The sequence below is a fragment of the Taudactylus pleione genome, unplaced genomic scaffold (genome assembly GCF_031769625.1).
Source record: "Taudactylus pleione unplaced genomic scaffold, aTauple2 ptg000242l, whole genome shotgun sequence".
Classification (NCBI taxonomy): Eukaryota; Metazoa; Chordata; class Amphibia; order Anura; family Myobatrachidae; genus Taudactylus; species Taudactylus pleione.
This window is the reverse complement of record NW_028284644.1, coordinates 5,857,480-5,871,298: the sequence shown is the minus strand read 5'-3', so window position 1 is coordinate 5,871,298 and position 13,819 is coordinate 5,857,480.

The following is a 13,819-nucleotide window of genomic DNA, read 5'->3' as shown; positions in this document are numbered from 1 at the left end:
ATCAGAATCTCCTCGGGAGATCAGAACCATGACTCGGATTTTTCTGGATCTCCTTGGGAGATCAGCACCACGACTCGGTTTTATCTGGATCTCTTTGGGAGATGAGCACCACGACTCGGTTTTATCCGGATCTCCTCAGGAGATCAGAACCACAACTCGGATTTATCCGTATCTCCTCGGGAGCTCAGAACCACGACTCAGATTTGTCAGGTTCTCCTCGGGAGATCAGAACCACGACTCGGTTTTATCCGGATCTCCTCAGGAGATCAGAACCACAACTCGGATTTATCCATATCTCCTCGGGAGATCAGAACCACGACAGATTTATCAGAATCTCCTCGGGAGATCAGAACCATGACTCGGATTTATCTGGATCTCCTTGGGAGATCAGAACCACGACTCAGATTTATCAGAATCTCCTCGGGAGATTAGAACCACGACTCGGTTTTATCCGGATCTCCTCAGGAGATCAGAACCACAACTCGGATTTATCCGGATTCACGAAATTCGGGTGGATTCTGATTTCTGGAAAACTGAACCGCACATCTCTAGAAGGACATGTATGTGCAAATGTAATAAAGACACCTATACACATCCCTAGTAAGGACATGTATGTGCAAATGTAACAAAGACGCCTATACACATCTCTAGTGAGAACATGTATGTGCAAATGTAACAAAGACGCCTATACACATCTCTAGTAAGGACATGTATGTGCAAATGTAACAAAGACGCCTATACACATCTTTAGTAAGGACATGTATGTGCAAATGTAACAAAGACGCCTATACACATCTCTAGTAAGGACATGTATGTGCAAATGTAACAAAGGCACCTATACACATCTCTAGTAAGGACATGTATGTGCAAATGTAACAGAGGCACCTATACACATCTCTAGTAAGGATAAGGACATGTATGTGCAAATGTAACAAAGACGCCTATACACATCTCTAGTAAGGATAAGGACATGTATGTGCAAATGTAACAAAGACGCCATATACACAGGAGAAAGGAATATTATTTGCGGGTGAACATGTGCAAATAGAAAATTACGATGTTGGCGGTTGGGAGCACTGTAGAGCGACTTTTTATTTTTGTGTAAGCGAGACTGGGAGTTGTTCTGCTGTATTAGACAGGTTTTTATTGTTCAATTGATGTCTAATAGCAAATGTGCTTGTTGTACATAATTGTTCAAAACCTGGGCACAAGTAAGACATAATTGTCTGGTAAGTGTACCTGGTATAAACCAACTAACATACTGCTTACGTTTGAACGTCTCTGTTATGCCCATACAGGTTGAAAGCATGTATAAGTGGCAGACTCTGTGTGGGTCACTGCATAAGTTTGCGCCTACCGTTTTGCTCAGCGTGAATTCATGTATAAGAAGCAGGGCCGCCAAGGGGGGGGGGGGAAGGTACTAATTACCCGGGCCCAGGCTTGTTGGTGGGGACCGGGTCCACAACCACCCCACTTCTCTTACCTGTTAGTAGCATCCTTTCTCCACCAGCCCAGCGCTAGCTGCTGTGTGCTGGATGTTGGACTGCAGTGGGCCACGGAGACCAGTCTCTTCTGCCTGTGTGGGGGAAAGCAATCACACTAATTATCCCCGTTACTGGATTTGCCTTTGGCTAAGGGGCTCACTGTTCAGCGCGCTGCAAATACTTTTTTGTCATTTTTTTTTCTCGAAGGGGTGTAGCCTCATATCCCCCGAAAAGTACCCAAACTTAGACGAGCTCTCTTCAGCCCTGATGAGATGCTATGCCAACTGTATTTCTATTTTAAATTAACAACCTGCATTATCAAAAGCCAGGAGTGCCTTCTAGGCATCTCTGGGAATTAACAGTTTTTTGGAGAGACTTTGGGGGTGAATTATCATAGATAGAAGTTCCTTAAATTCTGTAAAAAGTTACTGTTTCACAAATTCTCCCTTCTTCTCACCATTTATAGCAGAATCGTCCGTAAATCACTGGCAGTGTTGATTGTAGGTGTTGTCCTGTGATAGCTTTCCCATGCAAAGCTTTCATACTACAGTCTAATCAAGGAGAGTGGCGCTATCTGTACCACCAGCTCTCCTCCAATGCCATTGCCATCTCAGGATGGTTATAGCAGGGTGCAGGACAGAAAAATATGCTTTGACCATGTTTCCAGTGCAGATAAATGTATATTTACCTCTGCCGGACCAACATCGCACAGCTGCACCTGCAACATTTGAATGATAAATATTGCAGCAAGAATAGAAGATTTTCTATCACTGTGATATACCGTGATAGAAAATCTCTTTTAAAATTGTTTTTTGATAAATTGACCCCTTTGTGAAAAATGTAATACAGGGACAGTTTTTTGTACTTTTCAGTTTAAACCCTCAGGATTTATTAAACTGCAGGTTTGAGCCTGATACATCAAAAAGTATCTGATGTCTGAAAATCCCTAGTATGTATGCAGTTTACGTAAACTCACATGTGTAGGCCACACTGCGTGTTAAAACCGAACAGGAAATATTCAGTTTAGCCCCATATTGAGTAAAGTTTCTTGTATACACTTAAAGTCAAATTTATCAGAAGAAAATTCAAAATTCCATTGGCAAAGAACTATTTATCTATCAAAAATATACCTGTCTGTCTATCGGGCAGCACAGTGATACAGTGGCGTAAGTTAAGTTCATCCTTAACGCCCCGGAGGCAACTTTTAATTTGGTGCCCCCCCCTTCACAGCTGCTGACACTGTAATGTAGCAATCTGCATGCAAACAGGCTATAGATAGACGAAGGCAGCAGCTGATGGTCTGACATGGAGCTCTCCACTAGTGTATGGTGGCTTCTCAGGTGCCACAAAGGGGTGCCATGTGTTGGGCGGCCGTGACGGTACATAGTTACAGCCCTAAGTGGGGTGAATATGTTGTGGACAATGGAGGAGGTGCCCCTTCAGAGCTGGAGCCCGGCGGCAGGCGCCTCCATTGTCTCCCATAGTTCTGCCCCTGCAGTGATACAATGGTGAGCATTTCCGCCACAGAGCACGGGGCTATTAGCTTGATTCCAACCAAAGCCTTATCTGTGTGCAACTTGTACGATTTGTCCATGTTTGCATGGCGTTCCTCCGGGATCTCATCTTTCCCCCACAATCCAAAAACATTAAATGGCTACTGACTAAAATCCTCCCTAGTGTGTGTGAATATGGGGTGAATTCATCATGGTAAAAATGTGAGAGGTGCAAATTTTGTTTTGAACTCGCAGTGAGTTTAAAGGGAATTTTGAAGGTATTCATCATGGAGCTAGACGCTTCCAACCACAGGGTGTCTGAAGCTTTCAGCTGGTTACCAATTACTGGCAACTTTGAACCCTGATATCTCCAGTTCCCTTGGCTTGAAGTACCACTCAGTAGCCCCAAGCCCCCTCTAAATTTCAAGCCTAGAGTCAGCTCTAGGAGCCAGTGGGGAGCAGAGCTAGAGACTCCCAATGGTGATGCATCTGAGGTGTCCGTAGCAGGAGTGGGGTGCTTCACAGACTCTGGCCACTGAGCTGGATGAGTAGGAAGACAGCGGGAGGGATCTGAATAGATCCCCCTAGTGCACCAGCTGCAGTGTAAATGGCAGCTAGTGATGGGATTCAGATGCTGTATACCGTAAAGCTGGGTACACACCAGAATGATATATCTGCAGATCGACTGATCTGCAGCTATATCCGCAGATGGTGATTGTTCATACACACTGAACAACCATCACTGCCATCTGGCTGGGGGTCTTGTCACGCCCCCCACCCTGGTGGATTGTGCAGCGAGTGTACGGGCGGTTGTGACTGCCCGTACACATAGCACAATGTGCAGATATATCTGAACATCATTCACAGACATATCGTCTGTACACACTGGCCAACGCACACACATTATATCGTCCATTCAATTGGACAGCTGATATTTGGCCAGTGTGTACCTAGCATAACACTACTAAGTACCAAATAAAATGCTTTTTTAGAACTTGGTGAATAACATAATTTCCATGTCCACCATACTATAGTGGATTGTGGAAATTATCGTGGAAGAAATATCAGTGATATCTCCTGCATTACACAGTTAATGAATGGCCCTGACACAACATTTTAATTTTCACCTACTTTTGTAGAAATTAGGGGATGATGAATAGACCCCAGTGTGTGTTATGCTTTTTGACTGCAAGGTCCATGGGACTGGAACTGATGTGAAAGGCACCCTGGGGCCAGTGGCGTTAGTTCAGTGTTGCCCTGCAGTGTGTAGAGCAGCCCCAAGCATACACTTTCTCCTGCCGGCAGCCCCACTCCCTTGCATGACATCACTTGTTCATCGGTTTCACAGGACGCCGGTCAGCCCTGCTCTGGCATAGTCCCCTTTGCATACCAACCTCGGCCAAAACAAAGTTAATTTCCTCCTGTGTGTGATTCTTTTTGTATATAGAGCACTGGTGGTTGCCAACCAAACACTTTGCATATCTGGCAAACATTGTCCTCTTAAATTAACCTCTAGCCCTTTTTATTAAAAAAAATGCCACCACTATCCCATAAAAATCTGTCCTGCGTGAAGGTAAAGAATGCGATACTTTATGATGGCATGTGTGGCTATATGGGGGAATATAATTAGTTCTGCTAACCATGTACATTAAAGATTTAAATCTTAAAATATGTAAATTTTTATTATACTTTCTTTTAGACAGCAGTTATTTTTGTATATAACTAAATATATATATACAAATAAAAGAAAAGTCCAGCACTCATACAAACTCAAAAGGTGTAGATGTCTTGGTGCCCTCCCAAAGGTAATGCACAGCAATGGAAAAACAGGCGGCACTCAGAGGGCTTGTATATGTATAACACAGCATACAGTCACAGGTAGGTGCGGCCGACGTTTCAGTTTTAATAATCTTCTTCACATGGGGAGTCTTTAGAGGGGAGGGTACCCATGTTCATCCCCCGTCATGGGCCTCCTCCTCTCACCCCAGCGGCCGGCAGCTGACTGATGTGGCCGGCCGGCCACCGCAGAATCAGTAGACTCTGGGCACTAGAGTGTGCCCAAAGTCTACTGCACATGCGCAGATTGCTGGGGAAATGGTGCGGGCGCCATTTTCCCCACAATTTCCTCACAGCGCATGCACAAAACGCCGGAAAAATGGCTGTGGTGACCATTTTCCCGCGTTTTGAGAAGCGATGAGAGACCTGACGCGGGACCTTGGAGAGGTAAGTTTTAGATAATATGGGTGCAGGGTGTGCGGTGCAGGCCCCTCCTGGACCCGGGGGCCTGTGTATACCGCACACCCTGCACCCATTATAAATATGCCTCTGCTTCTTCAAGGACATATATAAATTATACATATACAAGCCCTTTGAGTGCTGCCTGGATTGAAGACTGGACCCTGAAGTAAACCTGCACCCTTTATTTGTTTAAATTGTCCTCATTTATAACCCCATCCCATTGATCTTAAAAAGGACCCCACTGTTTGCTAACATGCATGCAAACAGTGGCGTGCAAGGAGTGCATCTGCTATGGTTCCCGAGCTGTGGCCGCCACTCCCCCTGCACCCAGTCATGAAGACAAGGTGGGCCAGTCCAGTCAGGGCCGTCAAGGTGGGTGATGTTGATTTGATGCTGGCAGGCAGTCATGGAGAGACAGCGCAGCTAGTGACGTGGCAGTCGGAGCTCGCAGACTGGCACTAGATTTAAATTGTGTCTGCGCTGTCTGTCCATGTCTGCTGCTGCCTACTGGTGCGCCAGCTGTAACTAGTTGGCAGCCTGACCCCAAATCCACACCTGATGGCTGCTGATGGCACACAGGGGGAGGCAAGAGGCTGCTGGAGGGACACTGGGAGATGAGTTTCTGGGGGGGACATATTGTGTAAGGGGCACTAGTAATGTGTGGAATAATATGTTATATGGGGCACTACTGCTATGTGGCATAATCTGTACAGGGCATTACTGTGTGGTATAATGTGTAAAGGGCATTACTGTGTAGTGTAAGGGGTATTACTGTGTGGCATAATGTATAAGGGGCACTACTACTGCATGGCATGATGTGTATAAGGGGTACTACTGTGTGGCATAACCTGAATGGGCTCTGTGTGGCATAACATAAATAGGGTCTGTGTAGCATAACATGAATGGGCTGCAAATCCTTCACTCCTTTGGTTTACATGACACTGCCCTCTCCTGGCTTTCCTCCTACCTCTCTGACCGGTCCTTCTCTGTCTCCTCTCATGACTCCTCTTCCCCGCCACAGCCTCTTACAGTAGGTGTTCCCCAAGGTTCTGTTCTTGGACCTCTACTATTCTTCCTCTGCGTCCTCTCTAGGTGAACTCATCAGCTCTTTTGACCTCCATTATCACCTCTATGCTGATGATACTCAGATCTACCTTTCTTCCCCTGACCTCTCCACCTCTCTCCTCACTTGTATCTCCAACTGTCTCTCTGCTATCTCTTCCTGGATGTCACAGTGATTTCTTAAACTTAAAATGTCTAAGACTGAGCTGATCATTTTCCCACCCTCCAGCATAACCTCACATCCCACTATTTATTTAACAATTGATATCACAACTATCTGCTCTAGCCACAAAGTGCGTTGTCTTGGAGTTATCCTGGACTCCTTCCTCTCCTTCAAACCACATATCCAGAGCCTGTCGTTTCCATCTTAAAAAACATTTCCAAGATTAGACCTTTAATCACCCAGGATGCTACTAAAACCCTCATACACTCACTGGTCATCTCCAGATTGGACTACTGTAACCTCCTCCTATCTGGCCTCCCCAACTACCACCTCTCGCCCCTCCAGTCTGTCCTCAATGCTGCTGCTCGACTCATCTTCCTCTCCAAACACTCAATTTCTGCCTCCCCTCTCCTACAAGCCCTCCACTGGCTCCCCTTCCCTTTTAGAACCCAATTCAAGGTTCTCACACTCGCTTACAAAGCCCTCAACCATTCCTCTCCCATTTACATCTCTGACCTAATCTCTCTTCACTCTCCTGTCCGCCCTCTTCGCTCAACAAATGCATGCCACCTCTCATGCCAACTGATTACTTCCTCCCACTTCTGCCTCCAAGATTTTGCCCGGGCTGCTCCCGACCTTTGGAACTATCTTCCTCTCCCCATCAGACTCTCCACCTCTTTACAATCCTTCAAATGGGCTCTCAAGACCCACTACTACATCAAAACCTTCCAGCTCCCATTCTAACTTGCTGCAACATACTCCATTTACCCCTTCTGTGTCACACCTGTTTGTCTGTCCCTCCCCTTTAGAATGTAAGCTCCTACGAGCAGGGCCCTCTCCCGTCTTGTGCTTCTCCTTACCTTACTTTACTTTCATCTGCTTCTTACTCCCCACCAGGGCACCTAACACTTGGGGCCTTATTCAATTAGGTGCGAAAAGCCATTCTCTGTGAAAAAGTATCGCGAGTGACGTCATTTCGCTATGCGATAAGTTTCCTCCTTATTCAATTCCGGAGACACAGAGGCGTAACTAGGGTTTTTGGAGCCCAGGGCAAATTGAAATACGGCGCCCCCCTCCCACTAAAAAAAAAATATAAAAGAACTATATAAATTTTATATAGATATATAAATAATTAACCCCTAGGTTGGTCAAGGTTTTCCTCAGCTCTCCCCAGAAGGAGAGCACTTGGAGCAAGGAGATAGAGATGGCTACTGAGTGTCTCGACACAATGACTCGAATCATTTAGATGTTCAAATGATTCGAGTCACTCAAAGTTTGATGTGGCGAGACACCCACCTATCTAGCCTGTCTGTCAGACACAGAGAGAGCCGCTACCGCTGGGGCCCAGGCTGTGTGCAGTGCAGTAGCCAGTAGGATGTTCAGCAGTGAGTGTGGGTCTGGCGAGGGGCGGAGCTGGCAGCGACTTACTCGGAATGGCGCTGCTACTGCCGGGGATCGGGATCTGCGATTGTGCACTGACTCGGGAGAGCTCCCCTGCTTCCTACTGCTCTACTGTATCTAAAAGAGCCATGTCCCAAGACACTGTCTCAAGACACTTCACTGAGCCATGTGGCTCAACTCAGTACACTGAATCATTCTGCCCATGACTACAAGGCTAGCCCATAAGAACCATACCCCATCCCCCACTTTAAAAAAAAGTTAACATGACACTGGAAGTAGTTTAAATGACACACCTGTAGAAATAGAGAGACTATTGTTTTTATTTTTTCTTTCTAATATATATTTCTTTTATAACACTTACTATATTGCAAACCACTGTTTATTAATTTCTTTATGCAAACACCACAGGAAAAGTTTGCAAAAATTGCATCAATAACAAATAAGATGCATTCTGGGTAAAATAAATTACATACATGAAAATGATCCTACCTATAATGCATTTTGATTTTAACTGATGCCATTGTTGCGCTCCACAATATCACTCATTCATCACATTTGTGCAGTGGTATAACCAGGGTATTTGGAGCCCAGGGCAAATGTAAATGTGGACACACACCCCCTTCATGTGCACGCGCCGTAGTCGCTTGCGGTGAAAATGGGTGTGGTCAAAAGGGGCGTGGCCACTAAAAAATGGGGTGTGTCAACATGACAAACATACCCCTATCTCGTCACTCTGAACATTCCTTTCCATTCCATCTGCACCTTAACCCCAGTAGTGCCCCTTATTCAGTCCCCCCTATGCAGTGCCCCCAGTAGTGGTCCCTCTTATGCAGGTCCACAGTAGTGCACCTTGTACAGTACCCCCAGTATGCAATGTTCCCAGTAGTGGTCCCTCTTATGCATGCCCCCAGTAGTGCCCCTTGTACAGTACCCCCAGTAGTGATCCCCCTTATGCAGGCCCCCAGTAGTGCCCCTTATACAGTGCCCCCAGTAGTAATTCCCCTTATGCAGTGCCCCATGTAGTGGTCTGCTCTATGCAGTGCACCCAGTAGTGGTGCCCCCTTATACAGTGCCCCCATTAGTGGTCCCCCTTATGCAGGCCCCCAGTAGTGGTCCCCCCTATCCAGTGCCCCCTGTAGTGGTCCTCCCTATTTAGTGCCCCCAGTGCAGTGTCCCTTATGCCTACAGTAGTAAGCCCCTTATATAGTACCCCCAGTAGTAGACCCCCCTATGCAGTGCCCCAGTAGTGGTCCCCCTATGCAGTGCCCCTTATATAGTGCTCGCAGTAGCAGTCCCCCCTATGTAGTGCCCCCCAGTAGTAGCCCCCCCTATGCAGTGCCACCCAGTAGTGGTCCTTGATGGAGTGTCCCCAGCAGTGGTCCCACCAATGGTGCCCTCAGTAGTAGTCCCCCACATTAGTGCCCCCAGTAGAGGTCCCCCCCATTAGTTCCCCCAGTAGAGGTTCCCCCATTAGTGCCCCCAGTGTAGGTCCCCTCCATTAGTGCCCCCAGTATAGGTCCCCTCCATTAGTGCCAGCAGTACAGGTCCCATCCATTAGTGTCCCCAGTATAAGTGCCCCAGTATAGGTCCCTTCCATTAGTGCCCCCAGTATAAGTGCCCCAGTATAGGTCCCCTCCATTAGTGTCCCCAGTATAAGTGCTCCCAGTATAAGTGCCCCCAGTATAGGTCCCCTCCATTAGTGCCCCCACTATAAGTGCCCCCAGTATAGGTCCCCTCCATTAGTGCCCCCAGTATAAGTGACCCCAGTATAAGTGCCCCCCAGTATAGGTCCCCTCCATTAGTACCCCAGTATAGGTCCCCTCCATTAGTGCCCCCAGTATAAGTGCCCCCAGTATAGGTCCCCTCCATTAGTGCCCCCAGTATAAGTCCCCTCCATTAGTGCCAGCAGTATAGGTCCCATCCATTAGTGTCCCCAGTATAAGTGCCCCAGTATAGGTCCCTTCCATTAGTGCCCCCAGTGTAAGTGCCCCAGTATAGGTCCCCTCCATTAGTGCCCCCAGTATAAGTGCCCCCAGTATAGGTCCCCTCCATTAGTGCCCCCAGTATAAGTAATCCCAGTATAAGTGCCCCCAGTATAGGTCCCCTCCATTAGTGCCCCCACTATAAGTGCCCCCAGTATAGGTCCCCTCCATTATTGCCCCCAGTATAAGTGCTCCCAGTATAAGTGCCCCCAGTATGGGTCCCCTCCATTAGTGCCCCCGCTATAAGTGCCCCCAGTATAGGTCACCTCCATTAGTGCCCCAAGTATAAGTGCCCCCAGTATAGGTCCCCTCCATTAGTGTCCCCAGTATAAGTCCCCTCCATTAGTGCCCCCATTAGTGTCCCCAGTATAAGTGCCCCCATTAGTGCTCCAGTATAAGTGCCCTGTCGAAGTCAGATAATTGGATATGATTGCTTGCAATTGTTATCTGACGATTTAGTCATCCATGGTCTGATGACGAATTGCTTGGACGCTGCTCTGTGTCAGCACAATTCCGATGCACACAAATGTATGTTTATATTACTACAAGGTTTAGTTGGAAGACAGGTTTGATGTGTATGTCTGTGAGTCTTTTGAGAGACTCCGCATGCTAATACAATATGCCTGTGACAAATAATTAAAAATGTAGCACAGTCTGAAAGCAAGGGGAATCATTGTCAGAGGCCTGCAAGTCGTTAGCAATTGTGTGTCTTTTTGTTCGATAATGTTTTGGTTCATAGGAACTGACGCCTGCATTCTAATTAAGTGGAGAGAAGCCTGTCGCAAGCTACCAGACAGGGTGGCAACAGCAAACAGCTGGGGGTCTCCCCATGCTTGGAAGTGAACCTTGCTGCTTGTGACACCTTTTACTGTAGTTTGGGCAGCTTGTTGAAGTATGTCAGAAATGGATAATATATATTAATCCATCACAAATACACTGAATTACATAACACACACACACACACATAGACTTACATGCATACACATATGCAGGCACCTTTGAAGTGCGCACGAACCCACACATACGCGCAACGCAAACTAGTGAAACTACACAATATTCTCACACTTACACATACAATAACTTATAAAAAGGTTCCATCACATTAAACGTGATATTAGAGGTTTTAGTAGCATACAATTATGTTGTGAAATGTATGTATATGGTATTTAAAGTATAGAACTATTAGACATGTCATGTTTGGTACCATTCTAAACCCCTGTTTATTTGCAGATCTTCGGTTCTATCGGCAAGGAGATCGCAGCAGGCGTTCGCAAGATATGAATTATAGGTTAGAATGTATCTCTGTATAGTTCTTCGGAGGGAAACCTACACAAAGAAGCAGTTGGGAAACTGATCCATACCTCTGATGAGACCATATGAACTAGTAAATGAACTGAGAGACCTGAAGCAAGAACCAATGAGCATCTGTTATTCTGTGCCTTTGTTGTCTCTGAAACCTGTATCGAATATAGGCTTGTGAGCTGGGGCAGTAGTCAGTTATTTCTCTGTATCCTTGGGTGAAGGTGACCGCAGATTCAGGATTGAAATGCTGTATACTGGGCCAGTGCGCACGCGTATGTATCGGTTTGTACCTTTGTATTTACTTGCTTTTTGCGCTAATTGTGTTAGCTCTAAGCATGTAACTTTCTTTTTATTGCAATATAACTTTTTGTGCGTTGGAACCACAATTGGATTGGAAAGCAATTATTTCTTACTTGTAGTGCTAAATAGCAAAATTTTGGGTATATAGATTTAGGGGTATCAATAGCCCCCAGTATAAGTTCCCCATTAGTGCCCCCAGTATAAGTGCCCCCATTAGTGCCCCCAGTATAGAACCCCCCCAACAAATACACACTGAAAATAAAACAATAAATAAAAGAAAAATACTTACCTGAATCCACGCTCCTGCTCCTGCCGCCGTCCGCATGTCAGTCCTCCCGGGCTGGCGCTCTCTGAATTATGGGAGAGACGTCATGATGTCTCTCCCATTACCCACTGCAGGAGCCGGAAGGGAGCCGACTCTTGCAGTGGGTGCTGCAGCACTCAATGAGAGTCTATCTGACTCTAATTGGCTGCTGTTTAACACACACATCGCCGCCAGCGCTGGCGGTGATGTGTGTGCAGTAGCAGCGGCCAATGACAGTCTGTCTGACTCTCATTGGCTGCTGATTAACACACACATCGCTACCGCGCTGGCGGCGATGTGAGTGTTAGAATGCACAGCATGAACCCAGCTGCCACCCTCCTCCTGGCGCTATTGGGCAAGCGCTCAGGGGGAAGGAAGGGGCACGGCTGTGCAGCACAGGACTGGCGCTGGGAAGCCTAGTGCCAGTCCTGTGTAAATGTGTAGTGCTGACCACACTCATTGCGGTCGGCACTACACTGGCTAACTTGGACGGGCCATTACCCTGCCCTAGTTACGCCACTGCGGAGACATTTTGCCGGTGTGGAAACTCAATGCAATTGAACCTGCAAAACACTTTTGCCTATGAACAGGTGTCGAAAAAAAGTGCAGAATTGGGATTTTTGGGGTGCAAACCTCGGAAACCCCCCGGGCACCCTTGAAACAGTCCCCCTAAGGTAAACTGCATCAAAAAAAGTTTTAAAAAACTTTAGTTCACCCCTAAAAAGTACTTTATTTTTGGGGGCGAAAAAGTTTGGGGACAAACTAGTTAAATAGACTCCAGGGGGGTCCCAAGTATGCCCCAGGTGTTTTTAAGTTTGCAGGTGGTTGCGGCAGGTGGATTTTTTTACGTTTTTTAAAGCTTAACTTTAGCAACTTTAAAATATGCTAGCACCCATTTTCATGTACCCCAAATTTGCTCGGACTACTTATTATCACCAAAAACCACTGCTAAATGCTATTCTTTACCACTTATGCAAAGATGCTAAATAGCAGCTATTGAGATAATTTAAGTACCCAAAATACCTTCAGCAGGCCTATTCGGGGTATCTATAGTGATCCCCAATGTCAGTGCATCTTTTGGGGGGTGTCAGGCTGATTTCCCCAAATCTGACAGTACTTTCACATGTTACAGTTTCGCCGGGTCTCGTTTTCGCTGATTTCTAATTGAATACGGGGATAAGCAGGGACGCGCACGATACTTTTTCGCATGGGAAACCAGCAATGTCAGCAAAAAGTCCGGCATGTGAAAAGTACGGGACTTTTCGCGGTCTTATTGAATATGCCCCTTGGTTGCTTATGCTCTGTTGCATATCTAGGTGTTATGGTCACTTATGTAGCAATGTATATTATCCATGTCCTTATCCTATATTGTATTGTACTGTAAGTCACTTGTCAAATTATTTGCTTATGTACTTTGTAAGGTGCTGCAGAACACTTGTGGCGCCATATAAATAAAGGATAATAATAATAATAATAATAATAAATGTGTGTGTTTTTTACCTCTGGGAAGGCCCTTTTAAGATCTTGCTATGTGGCCCTCAAAGTTCTAGTTATGCCCTTGCATGCCAGCACAGCGGCTCTGGAATTGCATGAGTCATCAAGTTTGCTCAGACTGAGGTTAAAAAGATACCTTTGTAGCTTTCTGCAGGAGACTCCCAATTTTTGGGTAGCACCCCTGGAAGAGTAGGCACTTCTCCCGCTTCCCGTCCATTTCCTAGAGATGTAGGCAGAATGAGGAGAGTCTTACATAGAATCCGTGGATCCATGATGACGGCCTAATTTCTTCTTCTTATTATTATTATTATCCTTTATTTATATGGCACCACAAAGATTCCGCAGTGCCTTACACAGTACATAAATGAGAACACAAGAGAAACAGTTAATAGTAATACAATGCAGGACATGTACATGGTTTATAAACATAGCTGCATAACACAAGCAGCAGGGCCTCAGCAACCAAGCGTTAGGTGCCAATTGGGCAGATAGGAGTAAATGATAATATAAGTAGGGGGAGGAGAAGCATGTGTGGGACAAAGGCCCTGCTCGTGAGAGCTTACATTCTAAAGGGGAGGGGCAGACAGACAGGGGAG